The 21,528-nt window shown below is 34.2% G+C and overlaps 1 long non-coding RNA gene across 1 annotated transcript in view; it reads left to right on the top strand.

The window, feature by feature from the left end:
• Positions 1-19,727, top strand: part of LOC111926218 (uncharacterized) — a 60,085-nt gene extending 40,358 nt beyond the window's left edge. The window contains exons 3-4 of the long non-coding RNA XR_015284472.1: positions 12,078-12,209; positions 17,256-19,727. This is a non-coding gene — a long non-coding RNA (uncharacterized LOC111926218). The remainder of the gene's footprint in view (positions 1-12,077; positions 12,210-17,255) is intronic.
• The last annotated feature ends 1,801 nt before the right edge of the window (positions 19,728-21,528 follow it).

The following is a 21,528-nucleotide window of genomic DNA, read 5'->3' as shown; positions in this document are numbered from 1 at the left end:
CTCTGAAAAGTTAAAAATTGTAATACGTAATACGTAAAAATTGTAATCCTTGTATGGACTGGAACTTTCAAAAAATGACTGACAATTATGGACTTTAAGGATATTTTGTTGTTGCTTTTCACCTACGATAAACAAATTTTTGATATGCATTAATACTTTCATGGTTCTGTACAAGACTAGAAGAGGTTGATTTTTTTGTTTTCTTTCAGAGCAGCAGATACCACTAAATGCAACTGTTAATAATCATTCCCACGTCTTCAAACATCCAAGAGCATCACAACCAAATCACTCTGTGACATAAAAATTAAACATTTTTAAGTGGTCAGGATTACTGTCAGGGATGGATACCAAGTTCTGTTCAACACAAACACACTCTTATGCTCATGTCTCCTCTGGATTAAAAAAATCCCAACGCTATCCAATCCAGTTGTGACTAGCAGCATGACTCAGAGGAATAGGACACTCACTGGTCCAACTGGTCTAGGTATCAAAGTCCTAGCTGCCAGACTGGCTTAATGTTTAATGATTCTACCTTGGACTCAGTCCTCAGCCTTTGGTACATTGTTACAGTTATATGTTTCTGTTAACCTCTGTAGGATTATTGTTCTTTGTTTCAATCTTCCATTTATTGCTTTCAAGCAGCTATTGCAACAAACAAAATTGCTTTCAAATAACTTTTCTTTGCATTGCTTTTAATTTTCCCTTATTGCTATCAAAGCAAGACGTGCTATATAAGCTGGCACTGGCCTCTTTGATGAGTTTAGCCAAAACCAAGCTGTCTGACATTCTCTACATCCAAGGTCAATTAATGGTCACTGCTTGGGTCATTATCACCTTCTGGCCTCCTGCCTTAAATGCCTTACAAGGACATAAAGCTCTTTAAAGTTTATTTCTCTTGTTTCTTTGCAGGAAAGGAATCATTTCTTTGCTTTGAGTTTTCAGTAAGTTTCCCACATAAGAATTATGTGAGCTTTTATTGTTTTCCCAGAGCATGCAATATTCATCTATTGAGATGGAGCTGGGTAGACATGGACAAGATCTTACATACTTGAGTGGTTCTTTTGGGTGGGTTTCACATCAGAATATATTAATGGTTATTCTGATAGAAAATACTTTCAAACACTTGCAGAAAATAGATAGATTTTGATGAAAAAGGCAAATGAATATAGAAATAATTAATTAAATGAATATAATAAATACTACTGTCTTTGTATTTCAGTCAAAAAAGTTCTGTAAACTCACTCATTAACTGATTAAAATTTATAAAAAACTAACACTCCAAATCCAACATTTCCCCTCAAAAACCCTACCTTTTTGCTGATTCTTGTCTAATGAATAAGCTCTTTGAGAACTCACTGTCTTAAAAATTGGATTGCTTGTGTGGACAATAATTACTTTCTTTTTTGTTCATCGTAGTATCAAAGGATAATTCAAACTGGGAAATGAGGACTTTAGAGTCCAAGCACCTGCTCCAAGTATGGCCATTTGCAAGGTCAGACCAAAATGCTCAAGGCTTTGTCCATGCTGGACTTGAAGATCTAGATAGAGACTGCACAACTTCTCAGGGAAACCTGGTCCACTCTCCTAAATGGGATAACACTTTTCTCCTTATAGCCAGTCTGAACTTCTCTGGTTCATTACATTGAATTAATTGAATATATTGAATATATTGAATTAATTGAATAATTAGTCTCAGACTCATTATTCAATGTCCATACCATTTTGCTGACCATTTGCTGAATTTTTGTCTTTTTTTTTATTATGAACCCCAAAGTGGATATAGGAGCTAGATGAGGAGTGCTGAGTAAAGGAGGACAATCGCTTCCCTTGATCTACTGATTGTGTCCCCATAAACACATCTCAGGATCCTGTTGGCCATCTTTGCTGTCTAGGCATACTGCTGGCTGATGTTCAGCTTTTGTCCACTCCCCAGCTGTCATTTCTCAACTTCTACCACTGCTCAGGGAATTTTTCATCCCAAAGGCAGGGCTTTGCTTTTGTCCTTGTTGAATTTCTGGATGCCCTTGTAAGCTCATTCCCCAAACTTTTCTATTACTCTCATGACAGTGCTATCCTCAAGAATATCTGCTGGTTTCTGTGATTATTAATTTGAATCTGCCGTTCTGTTATATATGACTTAATACCAATATTCTTTGAAATGAGGCACTGTGCTTGTAAAATTGAAGTAAAGGTTTTTGACTCTGTTGAACGTACCTATCTTGATCTGTCCTAAAAAGATATTTATCATTTGTTTTACATCATCCTTACCACTGACCTCCAGAACCTGGATTTTTTCACTTTTAATTCTCTCTGTCCACTCTAACTTAGCTCAGAGATTCCTGTTATGATTACTTCTTCATGGTACAGCTTGTCACAGTTTTCAAGAAGAGCAAGAAGGTAGACCTTGATTATTAACAGTCCTGTCAGTCTCACTTCAGTCTCTGATAAAATTCTGGAAATGGTTATTTTGGGAGTTATTAAAAACCACTTGAGAGACACTGCAGTCATTGGTCATAGCCAGCATGGATTAACAAGAGTTAACCATTAAGTTGGTTCTGCTTAATCAACTTAATTCCCTTTTAAAATAAGATCCTTCAATTATTTAACCAAGGCAAGCCAGAAGTGGAATTTTTAAATTTTTTTTCTTAATTTTAGCAGAACATTTGATACTGTCTCTCATATTCTCTTCAGGACTAATCTCCAACATACAGCTAGATATATCCATAATACATTTGATGAGCAATTGGCTAATACATTTGGATCTTACATTGGGATAGTGGCAGTCGTAAGTGGGGTGCCGCAAGGTTTAATTTATAAGCCCAGACCTCTTTAATATTTTTATAAATATTCTGGATGCAGGAATTGCATGTTAGTTTTGCCAGCAATATAAAATTCGGAGGTGCCATGAACTCCCACAAGGGTAGAGGCTTTTCAGAGAGATCTGGATAGACCACACATCTTCAATCACCAACTATCTGAAATTGAATAAGAACAAGTGACAGATGCTACGCTTAAATTGTATAATCCTTGTTGTACTTATAAATGGGAAGATGAGAGCTTGGAAAGAATCTCTCTGGAAGCAGACCTGGGAGTTTGGGTTTATTTTAGGTACTCCTGCAAGGAGCAGAGAGTTGTGTTTGATGATCCCTACTGATCCCTTCCAATTTGAGATATTAGATGTTTCTATCAATCTTTGACTTTTGTATCATTGAATTAAGTTTCTATTGTTTCTGTGCTCACAGCTATGGAGTTTGTTTCTCTGAGACTCCCATTCAAAGTTTTGCTGTCTTGACATCAGCACATTTGTCAGATACACTTGTGGTTTAGTTTCAATATCATTAAAATATTATCTAAAATAATTTCCTTAGTCAGTCATTGTGGAACTTTGTTCCTCAAATGATCACTTCCTATAAGTAGGAAAACTCATATTTCTCTAGAGTGTTTCTTATGTATTGTGTTAATCGAGAGTCTGCTGAATAGAGCATATTTGTAATAAACTTCTGAACAGTTACATGAATTATCTTTTCAGAAATTCAGGAGTGAATGGTACTACAAATGAAAAAGAGGAGTAGAGTGCAAATACAATATTAAAAACAATCCCATTACTTGGAACACATTCTTTTGTTTGTTTCTGTGTACAATATTCAGCATAGATTTTTATAGTCAGGCAATTATTAATAACTTTAAAATAGCAGCAGCAATTTATTTTGCATATTGTTTCATGATAATATTTTAGCGTACTAAAAGCCAAATATTTTAGGTTCCATGAAATCATGAAGTCTAGAAGACTTCCTTATTAATACTAGTAATAATAAAAAGTTGCAAATTTTGATGAATTGTTCCTGCATTGAAGAGGCATCTATTTAAATTTGCACTGAGTGCAGCCATGCTTTAGCTGTCATAACCAGTTTGTTACCCACATTCAGTAGATATTTCCTTTTACACTGTTCTCAAAAAATACTAGCTCTGATTCATTGAGATAAATGGAAATTATTTTGTTGAAATTATTCTCTTAATTAAATAATTTATAATGAAGACACTATATGTTCTATGAGGGATTAAAATGAAAAAAATAAAGTATAATGTATGATGCTGACTCAAAGACAAGCTACCATAACAAATTGAGAAAGGCATCCATTGATAAGCCCCAATAATCAATCTTCAGTATTTTAGTGGTCTGTTAATACAACTTGTGGTAGTGCCTGTGATCAAATGGCATTTAGCTTTTCTTGGCAGTCTTTCATTAGTCCTTTGTTACCTTTTAAAAAGTGCCAATCTAAGATTCCCCATCTTACTTTGAAAAACAGATGTAATGGCTGTTTTAATGCTCCCATGATCTGGGAGATGTAAAAGCAGAGATCAAATTTGTAAGAGATGCCCTTTTTCCAATGAAATATATTGTGTCATGACTTCCTCTGGGATATGCAGATTTACTGTTATCTTAAAACTCTTCCTGGGAGCTGGACAGAAAAGTCAAATACAGCTTGACCTTTACCAACTTGTGAACACTTTCCATGGGGTACTTGAGTCAGTTAATAAATTCTTTAAACCACTCTGGGAAGTACTATGGATGCATTTGCTGCTCTCCTCTACTGTCTTTAGCTCACCATTGAACTTGAGCTCCAGACATAACAGATTAAGGTAATATAGGCCTCTCAGCTATGACTTCTGTATTCTGTGTGTCTACATGATTGATAGGAAAGATTTTGAAAGCTAGGCACAGTAAATGTCTTTACACCTGTGTCTCTGAGACAGAAGAAGATACTGATTGCAAGCCTCTGATTTCCCAGGCAGCTGCTCTAACATTAAGAGATTCTTGTAAAGGGAGTAACACCATTTCTTCTATAGTCAGAGATTCCTAAACCTCTTTGCAGCTGAACATATTTTGCAATGTGCTTTACAGAACCAGGTGAAGACAGGATTATACAAACACTCAATAAACTGTAACCATAATGGCTAGTTAGCCATTCTATGATTCTAATCCCCTGGTTAGATTATTGTCATGCAGGGAACTAACAGAAAAGTAGCTTTTTAATAAAGACTATGTTAGGACTTTTTTTAATCTAAATGTGTGTTATTCCAAATTATTCAGGCAGTTTTAAGTTTGAAGGAAGCAGAAAAGTACTGAGGGTTGACTGGGCATGTCAAGCATGGAAGATAAATAGAAGGAATTAGTTCTGCATATCACCTTGAGAACCAAGAGAGTGGCTGATGGAAAGGGTTTAAAGGTCAGAGTACAGCACATGTAAACAGACTTCTTTGTGGTGAAAAGTCAGCTCTGGTCAAGTCTTGTTACACTGTGACTTTATTTATTTGTTATAGATGTTGAGTTATTTATGTCCTAAAATTATATTTGATTATGAAGGCAATATTTACCAAGGAATTTGGAGGACTGACAGACATAAGCAACAAATGAAAAATTTGGCAATCAGTGAAATGTAAATAAGCACAAATATTAACGAATTTCTCAAGAAACATCTATAAAAAATGAAGTCTTTTGGGATGCTATAGAAGAAAATGTCTTAAAATATGTTTTTGTGTATACAAATGTATATACATAAGTATACATTTCCAACTGATACACTACTATGGCTCAAATAATAAAATAAAGCAGTAAATTATAAATGCTATAGAACTACGTTTTGATTTGAAATATTAAACTACCTCTACAGGCTACTGCTTTAAAATATATAATGCTCAAACACTCAAGGAGTAAATGGAAGAAATATATGAAAAATAACTTCCTATATATATGCTATATAACATCCTATATAACATCCATGTTGTCACATATCACGAAAATATTAGACTTCTTTATTTTGAAACCTTTTGTTCTTGAGGAAAGAGACAGAAACAAAGTTGTGGGAAAGGCTCATAAACAAAGTGAAGCTCCTTAAAGCTATGTGCATTACTTAAATGACTACTTGCACGTTTGAAATTACTGAAGAAAATATTTTTAAAAACAGATGAATAGCTTTAATTTGCTGTTTTAGAAGAAGTACTTGTGTGAAGTGTCTGTGAAATAAAACACCAGAATCTTCAGCTATAGATTTTCTTCATTAGAATTTCAATATAGGGAAGAGATCCTATTAGATACAATATTTACTTCTGTCTATAATTCTAATCTTTTCTTAATTGAATCAGCTTATAGAAAGTAGTTTTAAAAAAATGCAAGAAAGAGAAGAAAGAGAAAATCCAGAGATTTTTTTTCATTGCTCTTGTTGCAGATATTTTTAAGAAGTTATGCTCTTAGCCTCATGTAATCAAAAGAGCGTTAATACGGCTTAAAAGATATGAATGGTACAATATTTCTAATACAACAGTTTCTAACAATGGAAAAATTATCCTAATAAGATACTTTCTTCAGTTAATAAGTATGAATAAGTACTCTGATGTGCTCACATATTTTAACGATCCCTAGCATTTATTTGTGGTGAACCACAATATGTCATTCTACCTCTTCAGCTACTTAGGTATATTGTCCACAATTCAAGTTTCAGTCACACTTCATCTTTATTAATAAAGTTATCTAAATATTTAGTCATATAGGCTAAAGAAAAAAATGTAGACTTCTTCTACAGTCAGTGAAGAATTAGGTTTTTAAAAGGCTGTTTCATCCTAAGGTTGTTATTCAGTTACCTTAAGAAGTAAAATATCTTTTTCAGGTTCAGCTCTCTCTACTGAATGGAAAGGTGGAATTAAATGGTTGCATTTGCATGCCTCAAAGAGATAAAGATGAATTGCATCCTTAACCTGTTGGACTCTAACAAATGGTTCTCATCTGTTTGTTTCAAATAATTTTTGTACTGTATACTTTGTATTACCTCCAAACTCATAAATTTAAAGTAATTTTTTTATAGGTTGAGCAGTATTTGCATAAAAAATAGAATATTATTATTTACTTTATGTGTATTACTGTTCCTTTATACTTTTCTCCATCTGTACTTTTTCCATTGAACTTATTCCTATTTTCACTATTATTTATGAATAACTCCATTATTAACTATTTAATTATATCATTAAGAATTGAATGAGACAATATTCTGTTGCCTAATCTAGCACCTTTTAATGGCATTAATTTAAGGCTTCTTAACTAGTGCTTTTACAACATTATAGACAGATTCTTCCTTATCTTGGTACATGAACAATAAAACATCTTATTTTGTGGTTATTTTGTGTCTACAGGAGTTAATTATGAAAATGTTATAACTAACATAATGCTAATTTTAGGATTCCCCGTATTATTTGTTAACAACTCATCAGGTAATCATCACTGATTTATGCAATATGTAAAGGAATTTTACAATTCCATTACTTTCCTCTGGAGAAAAAGATAAATTCTTACTGTTACCAAGGCAGACCAAACTACATGAAATGGTGTAAAATCACTGAGCTATCATGATGTAACTAATTCTATATCCTATATGTGGTGTTCAAAGATTTTATTAAAATGAGACTGAGTTGTTACAGAGTAGATATAGCTTGAAAATTAGTGATGAGCATACAGATGCTTGCAGATTTATCTTGTTCTTGATTCTATGAATAAAATCAGTGTCACCTACAGTACAAGATACTCTTTTTAATGCACATGGTTTCCAATTCAGTAAATGCTGTTAATTAAAATGTAAGTGTTCATTGTTCACAGTGTATAAAAGGGAGAAAGGAACTTATTAACTTGAACTATTACATCTGAGGTAATAGGCCTTTGAATCCTTAAGCAGCTTTTATCTGATCAAAGCACATTTCTAGTATATTATTTTCTGTATCCAGAGACTGAGTCTTATAAGAACCCCAGAAGTATTTTTTTTCCCTAAAAGTACAACCCAATAATGATTCTAGGTCTTGGCTTAACTTTTCCAAAGAGATGTTTTCTTCTTTAAGAAAAAAATATTAGTATGCACTTTTTCTTCATCCAATATCAATGCCTGGAACCTGGTTATTTTCCACGTGCTGAACTTCTCATCAGCTACTTTAGGTTGACGTTCACTAATGGTTGCATGCAGATGTGAAATACAGTCAAAATTCCCTGTAGTTGGCTCCAGTCACTCGTTCTTTCCAGTAGCTGCATCTACACCTTACTCTCTTCTGGTAGCAGGATTTAAACCTTCAGACTCCCTGGCCACTCAGCTCTCTTCTTCTACCTGCTGGCTTGTGTGACTGTGAATTGTCTAGTAGCTCATATGCCCAGGCTGAAAATGGAGAGGTCACACCTGTAGATGATAGAATTAGTTTATTACAAACCTGAGTTAGACTATGGTGATAAGGTGTGAGGCTTAGTCCAGCAAGGAGTTAGGAAGTCAGCTATGCAATGAGAATAGTTCATAATATTGTACAAAATAGCGCAAAAAAAGTAAAATCTAAACAAATCAGTATTGTCAAAATTCTACACTTGCCCTTTTATCTATTACAGCAATACTGACACTTACCATAGAGATTAATGGACAAAAGGTTCATCATTATCAGAGCCAAAAATATATAGAAAGTCTTTTAAGTATCAACTCAAATTCTTTTGTGTTATGCTTCTTCTTCCTAAGTCATTTTGAGTGCTAAGTGTAATGGAGACAGTTTCTTGTAAGCCATAAGCTGGTGATTGTCACTGAGTCCTCAGCATCTTGGTTTGCTCAAAGGGGAGAATGTAGGGCCAGGGAAGGTCTGCATCCCTTAATCTTAGGTACATGTGGGCTTGTAATTATACACTCAGTGGTCATGGTTTGTTTAGCTCTCTGAGGTTCACAGCTAAACTCTGAAAGTCCAGACATTTCCTGGGATTCTGTAGTCCAAAGCCTTTAGTTTTTTATTAATAAATTAAGAAAAATTACCTGATTTAGTGGGTGATGGCGTTTGGTTTTCTTTTAAGAAGTTTGCCATCCAAATATTAACTTTATATAACTCATGAAGGACAGAATGGCCTAGGTGAGAAATGTGTAGACCTTAAAAACTTTAAAATCTTTATAGAAGTTACTTTTTTTCACCTTTTTAAAAGTAAAAAATATTCTGTGTTGAGAAAAGTACTTGGGCATATCCATCATTGTCCATAGTTCCGAGAAGTCAAATCCCTCTGGTAGTAAAGCCCTCAGGATTTGGCAGGTTAGCACAGCTGATATACAGGGCACTGTTTTTAAGAGTTCAGTTTGGGAGAATTGTATGATTCAACCTGAGAAGAGATAAAGGCAAAAAGACTGATATTTGAGAAGTATAATCAGAGAAACTGGGAAGTGGGAAGAATTGCAGCTGTGATCTCTCTAAAGTTTAAGCATCTTTTGTCTACAGAAAATCACACAGACTGACAGGTCCTCAGGGGTTAATGTACCAAATTAAATTTGCCTTTTTTTAAACAAAAATATTTCAGCCCTTCCTTCATGTGTGGACATCTAAATGTCAGCATGGTGCTAAATGTTCTTTTCATATTACAAAGTGAATTGGAGCTCTTTAAAGGAGCTGCTAGACTTCTAGTTTTGTTTGACAGAATAATTATATCATTAAAAGAACCAATAGAACTTTATATATACTAAATTTGATTCTGAGTGGTTATTCGTTAGTTCACAGCCCCCCGCTACCCAAGGCACATTTTTATGATTTAGCAATTAATTCATTAATATCAGTACTATTTTTGCATCATCTTTCAAAGAAATTCTTATTCCATTTACACAAAATCACAAAATAAATGTTACTTAGATTTGCAAGCAATGAAACAAGAACACACTGTGCCATTCATCTATTCAGGTCCCCAGTGCAGCTCAATTTACTGTATTTCATTATTTATTACTGCTCATACTAGAGCATTTCATTTTAGGGGGGAAAAACTCCAAAACCACATGAAACTCCTCCCCTTTTTTTTTTTTTTTAAATGACCTTGATGTCAGATGCATTATAGACCTTCTTGGATTCCTTATATGACCAACAAAAACAAACAGAAACCACCCTCATTATGATTTTTATTTTCTTCTTCAGTGCTTAAACTCTGCTGAGAGCTCTCAAAAATTTTGCTTCTCCTAGAAGGTGCCTACTGTTAAGTGATCATTCTTGCTTAACATTTGTGCAAGCGACAAGATTTGCTTTGCTTCTGCTTCTAGCTGATAGTGCATGACAAATGAGAACTTCACAAATTTTTTTCTTTAAAGACTTATTGGGAAATATCTACTGTTCTCCTCTTCTTTCTGTCATTTACACTCAACCTTTCCTAAGCTAAAACAAAGCAGTGTTTCCCAGGTATGTGTTTTTATTCATATACATTTCATTAAAGATTTATATATTATTATGAACTTATATTAAACACAATTTTTTGTTATCTTCTGCTTTTCCCACAGAACTTTGAGAGGGGCGGGGCAAGCTTTTTTCATTATATTTTTGTAATTTAAGATCAGAATCATTTTATAGAAAAAAATGAAAAAGTGATTTTCTCTCATTTTGGGTGACTACGTAAACCTTGATTTCACAGATTGCATGATAACTGTTGATAATTTCATTTTAAATTTTAATGCAGTAATGAACTAATCCACTAATCCTTACTGAAGGCAATGGTAGGAACCTTCAGTGCTACATTAGAACAGCAGTTGAGCTGGCACTCACAATATATCAGAAACATATACTCCTACAAACAAATACAATGATTTACTGATTTCTGAATCTTCAAATGCCTACCACCGATACTTCTATTTATATCAAAATTAATTATAAAGTACAAATCTTAATCATTTGAATAGGAACACTTAATCCAGCACAATATTATGCATAACGTTTGTGGAATATTCTAACTGGATAATTTTCTGAAGAATTCCACATTATGTTCAGGAATATTTAAATGCCAGAAAAAGTAAGGCATGTGAAAAGCTTCCTGCAATACTGACAAAAATAAAATGCAACATTTTATGGTGAATTTTCAAGGAAATGTTCTGCATTTGATTATTTTGGGTTTCAAAAATCTCATTGAAGTTATCTGCTACCGAGAAAGGAAAGACTGGCACAGAATCAATAAATATTCAGAGAATGTAAAGACTTCAACAGTATTCTATAAAAAAAAACATTTGGGCTGCTTAGCATTTGCATGCTTTGAATATCCATTTAAAACAGGGAATTAGAATCAAAATGCAGTTTTAAAAACTTACACCTTTTCTGGGGTTCTAGGGTTTGACTGTTGAGATAGTGGGTACTCAGCTCATTGGTAGATAAGATCTCAGGAAAGAAGAGGGTCTTTCCCCTGTAAGATCATTGTGAGAGATGCCAGAAATCAGTAGCATGACATTTTCAGCCTCCAGTATCTCCAGGCACAATTTACAGAAAATAAACTGTCCCAAACTACTACATTTAACACAGCCTACCTTAAACAAGGGGGACACGATGCAGCATATCATCATTCTATGGGATGCAGGTGTAGACGGGGAAAGGAAAAAAAAGGGAAGGGTCAGACACATATATCAGTCTTATGTCTGACTTATTCACTGACATGGTGGTTTTGGGGTGTTGGTTAAGGCTGTGTTATGTTCAGCCTGAGGTAGGGATTTAGATCAATAAAGTTGAGCTTATGTAAGGTTGCCTCACCTAATATTTATAACAATTTAGAAGCTCCTAGGATGAGAATTCTTCTCATACAAACTTAATGTCTACAGCCTATTTTATTGCATTTCATCTGGTCAATTTCATCTGAATTACTAATTCATGCAAATAATAGAACTTTAGAATGTAAAGTTCCAGTATCCATTTTGATTCTACAGTTTAGAGGACAGCTTCCGTAATTTAGCTTTATATGGGTAACAAGATAGCTGATATTAGTTTTTTCTCTAAAGGCTTCATTGAGAAGAAAAGTATTACTCCTTTTATATCCACATAAATAATCTGTATAAGGATTACTCACCTAAGATATGGAAAAGTGGTAAAGAAATGAGGACTTCTTATACAGAAATTTGAAAAAGACCTAATGGATCATCAAATCCCTGACTTCACTGCAATGTAGACTTCTCCCTTGAGGTCTGGGGTACAGTGCTTCTACTATATAACCATATAGCTATGGATGAAGTTGCAAAACAATCCTTAAATTCCTATACTGTGTGCCTTACCAGTTGTGAATATGGTCTCTCCAGAATTGCCATGCCAGAGCAGGCAGAATCATAAAAGAAGGCTGTGAGCCCATTGAAAGCCCATGCTGGAACAGATTCCTGGTAGAGACCTGCAGTTCTGTGGAGAGAGGATCCCTTGCTGGAGCAGGTTTCCTGGTAAGACTTGTAACCCTGTGGGGAACCCATGCTGGAGCAGGCTAGCAGGCTGTTCTCAAAGGACTGCACTTCATAAAAGAGTGATGCACATTGGAGCAGTTCATGGAGAACTGCTAGCTGTAGATTGGACTCACGTTGAATGGGTTTGTGGAGCACTGTCTCCTGTGGAAGGAACCCCACTCTCGAGCTGGGGAATGACTCTTCTCCCTGGGGAGCAGCAGGAACAAGAAGTGATGGACTGACCATGACTCCCATTCCCTGTTTCTCTGTGCTGCTGGGAAAGAGGAGGTAGAGTTTGAGAAGGAGGAAGGAGCAAAGGGAAGATGTTTTGGAGGCTTATTTTGCTTCTCATTTTCCTGCTCTAATTTTGTTAGTGATTAATTCAATTAATATCCCAAATTTAAGTCTGCTTTGCCCATGATAGTATTTGGTGAGTGATCTCACCCTGTCCTTGTCTCAACCCATGAACCCTTTGCTACATTTTCTCTCCCCTGTACATTTGTAGAGATGAGTGAGGGGCTTTGGTGGGTGCTGAGCATCTAGGCAGGGTCCTCCCACTACACATGACATAATATTTTTGAATCATTCCATTAATATAATTTGACATTCCAAAAGCACTTTCTTTTAGCAAAACAGTGATAACAAAAATACCACAGAATTAAAGGCAGATAGTATGTCCTCTTAGAAAATTCTTGTTTAAAAAAAGATTTGTTAAAAAAATATTTGAGTCCTATTCTTGCACAACACTATAAATTTAAAAAAAACCTTTGAAACACTTATTTGTCAACTTGTTTTCTAAAATACTAGATTTTACAATATTACCCCCTACTACTCCAATTACACACCATTTCATAGGTTAGTAGAAACCAAAACTAGTTACAATCAAAATAAAACATGTTCTCCTGACTAAGTTGATGTCATTGACATTTCACTGCCACTGGATTAAATCAGTTCATAACCATTGTCATTAGATTAAATCTGTTCTTAAAGAGATGTCCCAACAAAAATTGCACTTGAATTATTAAATGGCTTTCTTTTCTCTTTCTCCATTGTAAAAGCACATCACACGCAATCACATCACACATCTGTATCTATACAGATAATAGAATCTGTAAAACTTAAAATAACCTGTGAAACTTTAAGAATGCTATCACATAAAGTGATACAGAATTTTATTCCCATTTTGGTGGGATTTCCTTGGACTTGTCTGCCAGAGGGTCAGTGAGTTTTACCCCCATTATCCATCCTGCAATGAATCCACAGACAACATTCAATACTCTAAACTGTGTTTGCATATGTAAGGCTTATCAGTTCAAACAGGACTTCAACACGAAATATATTTTTGAGGTCATAACCTTACCATATTCTGAATATTACCAAACCAAAAGATATGAACACTTTAGCTCTTTTGAAGATGACTTAGCACAAAAAATGATTCATGGCCATATCAGTAGAATATGTAAAACAAGATGGACAAGAATCGTTTGTTCACAGGAATTGTTCTCTGTGTTTAAACACAGTAGTAAGGAAACATCAGAAGGAGGCATAAGATGGGACAAAGAACACAGGTTTTTTTCCCCTCACACATACAAGGTATAGTTAGACAAGGGAAATTCTTTCACAGAAGTTTACATTATTCAAAGAAATGTTGTGTTAGCTTATGAAAAAGAAAAGAGTTTTCGGTTACATCGTCAATTATCCAAATTAAATATTTTTGAAGGATGAAGATTATTAGAGTATGTGCTTTCCCCTTCCTTATACCCTTTATGGTAGATTGACATTTGGCTTCTATCAGAGGTAAGATGTTGATCTAACCCAGTACTTTTGACCTTATGTTCAAGAAGAAAAGTACAGGCCAAGAGCTGGAAATATCCCAGATATTATTATGATCTGAAGACCTCTGCAGAGTGTTAGAGGAGAACACTTGCTGAACAGGCTAGGGGTCTGACTGTCAATGAAAGCAAGAGCTATGAAATTTTAGGTTTTACATAAAATGAGTTTCAGGAGATTTCTCTAAACAGAAATGGCTTAAAATTTACTTCCTTCATATAGGGCAAAAATAAATGAAGTATTACTATACTGTATTACTATATAAAGATTTTATTTGAAAATGTCTTATTTCTGACTGAAGATTTAATTGAATGAAAGCTCTCTAAAAAAAACATTTGGCATATATACTATCAAAATTAATCTTCTCCATGTACTTCAGAAAAAAGCACCACATTCCCTAAATCTAATTCTAGTTTTCGTGCTTGTATCTTCTAGAGTTTCAGTATTTTTTTTCTTAAATCTACAAAGATTGATTCAGCATCTTCTGAAAACTTGTAATCACGAGTGTACTTTTCAGTCCTGGAAAATTCCTCTTATGTGCAAAAATCTTTTTAAGATTGGAATTAATTACCCATTTTAAGATTTGAAAATTCTTCCTGTTATTCCATGTTATTGATCCATTTCTCTTTCTATACTGGGAACTGAAGTTCCTGAGACAAGTTTCAATTCTCTAAGAATGAAAGAAATTATTTCTTTCTATTAAGAAACTATTTCTTTTCTGCAAAATACATTTCAACAGAAATAAAAACTTATCTATAATCTAAATTATATTTGAACTGGACATTACTATTATATCTGTCATTTGATTAAATAGTAAAATCTTATCTAGCAGACAGTCTGAATTTCATTTTCTCCATCCCTCCTTCTATCCCTATTTACCTTCCTGCCTTCCTCCGGCCCACCCTCCCTTCCTTTTGCTGTACATCCCCCAGTTCCATCCTTAGCTCTTTTCTGGAGAACCAAACAGCTGATAGGTAGGAATAATTGTGAGTCTGTGTAAAAAAAATACTTTTTAGGAATTCTTAATATCATGGTCCCTCTTCTTTTTCAGTTCAGCCAAAGCAAAAAAAAAGTTTCAAGTGCTAGGGACATTTATCAAGACAATCTGCAGCTGATGTATTTTTATATCCTTTTCTGTTTGAGCTCAGCCAAGGAATAGGATTTGCTCTGAAAATAGTAAAGCCCAATAAATCAAGCTAGTCTCTTTTTCAATGTATTTCAGTATTTAATCCACTATCACCAAGCTTATACACCATTAAATTTTCTCCCCATTGACTGTTCCAACAGGAGAATTTGCACAAAGCACAGAGCATGAATTTTACATTATTGATATTCTCCAGAAGATTATAAATCCAACGTTTTGCAACCTGATAAAAAAATGGAGTTCACCGAGAAAATGTTTCCTGCAAAGAATACAAAAACTACCAATGTAATAATTGTAATCACCAAAATAATTAAATAATTATTATAATTGCTTCATAATTTAAAAGCCATCATTAGAAAATCTGAGGGTGTATTCATGTACGCGTGAATATGTGAGAGATAGAAATTCATTGTTGTTTTCAACAACACGGGGAAAAATAATAAATTTTCATGAACAAATATATAAATATATATTATATATATATATAGATATAGATATATAGATATAGATATATATATGTATGTATATATATATGTATATAACAAAATAGGGACAACTTTGAAAAGGCTTTGGCATCTTTGCAGGACATAAAGCTGAATCCAAGAGACCATTTACAAAAAAATTCTAATATACTGTGATAGAACTGATCACAAAACTTTTTTATGAAAACTGTATTTTAAAACACTGCTACTAGCAGTCCCAACTAATAGTACCATGTACAGTTTGGCTTGAAAAGGTGTAAAGGGTCCTGAGAAGTGGTTACAATTAGATTGACCATATGCTGCCATCCATTAAAAACAGCCGAACCTATGTCCCAGACAGCAACCTGCATCAAACCAAACATGCAGAATTGTGAAGTCACAACTAATTAACTGCAGGATTTTTCTGTTGTCTTTGTTATTTATGATATATCTCTTATAGGATGCAATGATTCTCATGCTCATGAGGAACAGAAGTGTATTTTCATGCATTCTTTTAATTTGTGTCAGAACAAGACTTCTAATTTTTATTTTTTTGTCAAAAGCAGCTGTTTCTTTACATTCAATGAGGAAAGAAGCTAAACTCAGGAACAATCAGATTATAGAATGTTTCACATTTTAATTTGCATCTTTCATGATCCTGAAGCCCAAAATGTTAACTAGACTTTAGCTTCTGTTGCTAAGGCAATGGGGGAAAAAAGCAGTGATGTTCAATTTGGTGTATTAATAAAAATACCCTTGGGCTTTCCAGTAAATTTATTACGGTTTTGAGACAGCTACACGTTGCAACTGATGTTAAGAGAGTTCTAGTAAAAATCTTATAAAAAGTAGTTTACACCAGGGATACATGTAGATGCCCATCTTATTTGTTCTATTTTATGCAATGGCACATTTTTTAATATTTAAACACATAGTTGGACTGGTTCCTTAAAAGCTTTTAAAACTTGTCTTCTATTATTTTTACTGTTACAGTGTAAGTGCATTACTGTCTTCCACTACTCAAATATAAGATTTACTCATGATGAATATTTTGATCTTTCAAAAGACAAATCCCCTGTATTATTGTTCTCCCTAAGGTTTAAAATTCTGTATAGTCACTATATTTTTTTTCTCAGTAGTTAAAATGGGTAGTACCGTTATGTCAGTATTTAAGTAAAGTATCCTGTTTTTTGACAGAAATAATTAGCATGTCAATGTGATAATTAATAATTAAAATTCAAATTGTCATATTTAATGCCTTGCATGTATTTGTAATTGTCATTGACTGTTTCAGGACCTTAATTTTAATTAAAAATAAACAATGAATGTGTGTAGCATTTTCAGATAAAATATTAATTAGTTTGTTGTGAATTACAATGTCCAGTGGGAAATAAAGAATTTGCTAAGCTGCCTTAATTGCTCTACAAAATGTCTGTAAAAAAATTAAGCTTCATGAAAGACATTCCAGTTATTTGGCAAAAACCAGCACTACTGGTTTATTCAGTGCAGCAATTTTTAGCAGTCTAGCAAAAAGTAATGGGATCATTAAAACTAAATTCTCCTCCCCTGTCTGAATAGAGCACTTTTTATCTATTCTGCTCTTCTTCCTTGCAGAGAGCTCTTATTGCTGGCAGTGGTGTTTTTACACATGCAGGAAGATCAGAGTGGCCCTGTGAATCTGTTCTCTTCACATGAAAGAGGAAAATTTAGACAGAAGATTCTAACAAAAGATGAGGACTGCATTTTTCTTTTAGACACTGAATGGAATGCCAGCTGATACCTGTTGGAATTCACATAAAGATTGAGAATAAACAGCTGGGACTATATGTCCTTAATTTCCATGACAAAAAAAAATTCATTTTTGTCTCTCTCGCAGGTTTTTAACATAGCCCAGTGTTGTAATAACTTAAGGGTTGCCTGATTCTACTTTTCCTAGATGCTTTGTGATGCTATACCCTTGGCTCAGCTTATTACCATGAAAAACGAAGCCAGGCTGGACCCCAGGACAGAAAATACTGTCCTAATTTCTAAGACAATATGACTGTCTGAACTTATATCTATGAGACATTTCTCTGATCAAGGGACACCACTGACAAGCTTCAAAACATATGAGACGTGGAAGCACATATTTATCTGAATTTTTTAAATTGCAGTCAGTAAAGATGTTGGGAGTTATTCATGCAAGATAACTGGGTGTCTAATTGAAGTGTTCAGAATTTCTCTCATACACTCTGCTCCAGTTTGGTGTAAGCACTCAGTATGAGGTCTGTCATAATATGGTGTTCAAAATATCTCACTTTACTGTAATTCAGAACATGTGCTTCTTTTACTCAGAATATGCAGACTGGTTTCTTGTGGGACAGAATTAGGTCTTCTCTCTGGTGTCCATTCAACCTGAAATATTTGTAACTATTTCTATTATTTACAGATTTCTCTATAGACTTTTAAATACGCTTGCCATGACAATTATTTGTTTCGCCATTTTTTCTCTCTCTCTCAAACCCCCTCAAAACTCCAAAAACTATAACCACCATAAACCTCATCCAAGCCACAAAAAAAAAAAATACACAAAAAGGCAGTCCTCTGAAAAAGCATAGACATATTTATAGATTTTAATCTTACAGAGATTAATATAAAGTAATTCACATTAACAGAAAATTCATGAAAGGAGAAACAGAATTTCAGCATAGGATGATGTCTCTAGCATTCTCTACGCAAATCAGAAGGAAAATCCATACACTTACAATTATTTCCTATATATTCTCTCAAAAAAAGCAGAATTTACATGGACATATTTCAAACAAGTATCTATTTAAGTGAGCTGGAATGTCAGTTTAAAACATTTGCAAAGGCTTGCTGATATGTAATTTTAGTTGCATTGATGGCCAATATTTCAGCAATTGGATCCCACTCCTTAAATCCAGCTACTTAAGTAGAAAATTTTAATCTTCTCTTTGAATCCAGATTCCATCCATGAAGTGTGATACCATCACTACTCTGTTACTTAATGGATACTTAGAAGGCTGGATGAAAATTCTGAGTAATGAATCCAAGCGGCAAGTTACATAGACAAGGTGAATGAAATATGGCATTTTTTCTTTGCTTCTCCCTTTTTTATGGCAATCCTGAAATAGAGAGTGTGATCATATAATTAAGGACTATATAATAAAGCATGTGCACAAGAACCCTGAACTAACATTTCATCTGACATTAATGCTAGTATTTCCTACTTGTACATGCTTAACAATTTGCCACTCTCAGAAAATCTGAGTAAGTGCACTAAGATATATGAGACAATTCTGTGGATCATTACAAAGCCATTTGGATCTTCCCTTACTGAATTCAATTCACAGCTAGGTCCCAAAGGCCAGATACCTAACCAAAGACCCAAAGCAGCTTATCTGAGATAAGGACACATAGCTAATATGTATACACAATAATTTGTTGATAGTGCAAATAAAACATTAAGAATCTGACCATGTCATTAGGAATACAGTTGTCATAATACTAACACATACCCTCTCCAGTATTCTATCACTGCTATTTCCCAATAATAATAATTTAAACTTGTATGTGCAAGCTTTGCAGTTTATATCCCCATTTCTGCTATTTTACCCTTGTGCTGCTCTGAGCCTTGGTGTTGGAAGGGTTGCAGCAAATTTTCAATATGACAAATTCTTTATCAAGGGACTTAGAATACTAACAGTGGAGAATTCTACCTGCCCCTAGGATTCAGCGAGTACTACTTTAAGACATTTTCAAATACACAGTATGCCTTGCTCTTTCTTCATACATGATCTTTTTTTCTTCTTTTTCATCCCCATAACCTCTTCACCCATCACTTTAAGTTGTTTTCCTTTGATGGCAAATAACTGGTGATCCATGACCTGCACAAAGCCCTGGGCTTCCTGGCTTCATCCTGTGCCTGCATTTTAAAGATTGCTGTCATGTATTATATTCTGTGGTCATATATCATTCTGCACTGAATGACTACTGGATAGTACTATTAGTGAAAGTTATGGTGATAATGGTTTAACAAAATTGAACAAAGCTAAAAAACAACAGAAATAAATAATTTAACAGTCATCTGTATGTGGTACTGTTGCTGTTAACTAATCTAAAGCAAAAGCTCTGGCAGATCAAGACATGTCCATACAAAACAAGTCTCACAAATCCTAGTCCCAAGCCCATGCAGTGTTAATGAAAAGCCTGAGGTCTGTTACTGGGAATGGAAGTACTATAATTACAGATCTACAATGTTATGGTCCACATTGGTGCCACATTTCCATTTAAAGATTAAACTTTTTTTCCCAGGAAAGGTCCTTTTAGAAATTGTATTTCTAGTTAATGAAGCAAATATTTTATCAGAGAAATGACAGAATTGCATTTATTTGACAATTTTGTTTTGAAAAATCTTTAAAGAAAGTGAAAACAAACAAAAATCCAGCAAATGGAGACTTTGCTGTTCAAGTGTAACTACTACATAAAATTCATGTTTTATCCCAGACAATACTGCAATGATTTGCCCTATTACATTTACAGAAATCTCTCAAAAAAAATTTATTCAGATATCTGGATTGGGGAAGGAGAGATGGAGTGATGATAAGAACTAAAGTTATATTTGCAGGGTTTATGAAATTTGTCAGAGTCTCAAAACTTAATGTGACTTTAAATAATTCAGCAAATTCCAGACATTTCAGGATATCAAGAAGAAGTATTTTTCTTAATTCTGGTGCAGGGGGCTTTACTTTTGCACAGTATAAAGCTATTACCACACTGTATAAAATTGCATTTGCAAGAGGTTTTAGTATCTGGGTATCTGTTTTGACAAATATTTTCAACAGCTATGTAACTACAGTGGATAAATGCACAATGCAAATAGCTCTTTGATGATGTGTTATTAGGTCTTCATTTGAAAATTTTTGCAGTGATAGTGTTTTAGTAATGTTCTGGTTTAGGGCAAATTTTGGAGGAAACTTCCAAAGGGGTCCCACTAGAGGACAGATAGGTCCCTCTAGAAGCAGAAAAATGTATATTGCCTTCCTTGTATAACCTGTCTCATTGATGGTCTAATGCTTTCTGAAAATTCCCCATGCTTTATTTAAAAAAAAACAAACTAAAAACTAAAACAACAAACACAAGAAGAAAAAAAAACCAAAAGAAACCACACCAGAAAAACCACCAACAGAGAAATGACAGTCTCTTACAGCTATAGCTAGTCTGTATATAAAAGTTCAGTGGTATCACAAATTTATTTATCCTGAAAGAGGAAGTAATTGGTTGAGGTTGAGATTTCTTGATCCTTAGAGATCCTTATGGACACAACTGGACAAGGCATAGTTATCCTTCTGTAACTAGACCTGCTCTGGGAGGGAAGTTGGACTAACTGATCATCTAGATCCCCTGAGGTCTGTTTAAAACAGACATTTTATGATGAGCATAGGTTTCTAGTGTGATATAGGTTAAGTCATTAACCTATTAATGACTATTATTAATGGTCATTAAGGTTGGAAAAGATCTCCAAGATCAACAAGTTCAACCTTAATATGAGAACTTCTGAGTTATCCAAGACATCCACACACAGAGAGTAGACATGGTAAATTTCTTCCAGGAAACATAAATCATTCTGTAGTGTAAACAAACAAAAGAAGGCTTTACAATGGAGGCAGAAACTTAGTGTTTTCTGACATTGAGGTTTCATTAAAAAGAATGGTGAGTTTTATGTGTGGGCAAATTTCAATTTGCCAATCTATAACTCCAGATAATAATTATGCCTTGGGTGATGTCTTCTCCAAATATTGCGCTTTCTGCTTAAGATGGCAGCATGCATCCTTTAAAGAGCAGATGACACAGATTTATTCTTCTCAGCATCCCACAGAGAAAAACT

The sequence above is a fragment of the Cyanistes caeruleus genome, chromosome 3, assembly GCF_971803275.1.
Source record: "Cyanistes caeruleus chromosome 3, bCyaCae1.hap1.1, whole genome shotgun sequence".
Taxonomy (NCBI): domain Eukaryota; kingdom Metazoa; phylum Chordata; class Aves; order Passeriformes; family Paridae; genus Cyanistes; species Cyanistes caeruleus.
The sequence above is the reverse complement of the archived record's forward strand: the minus strand, read 5'-3'. Positions and strand labels throughout refer to the sequence as shown.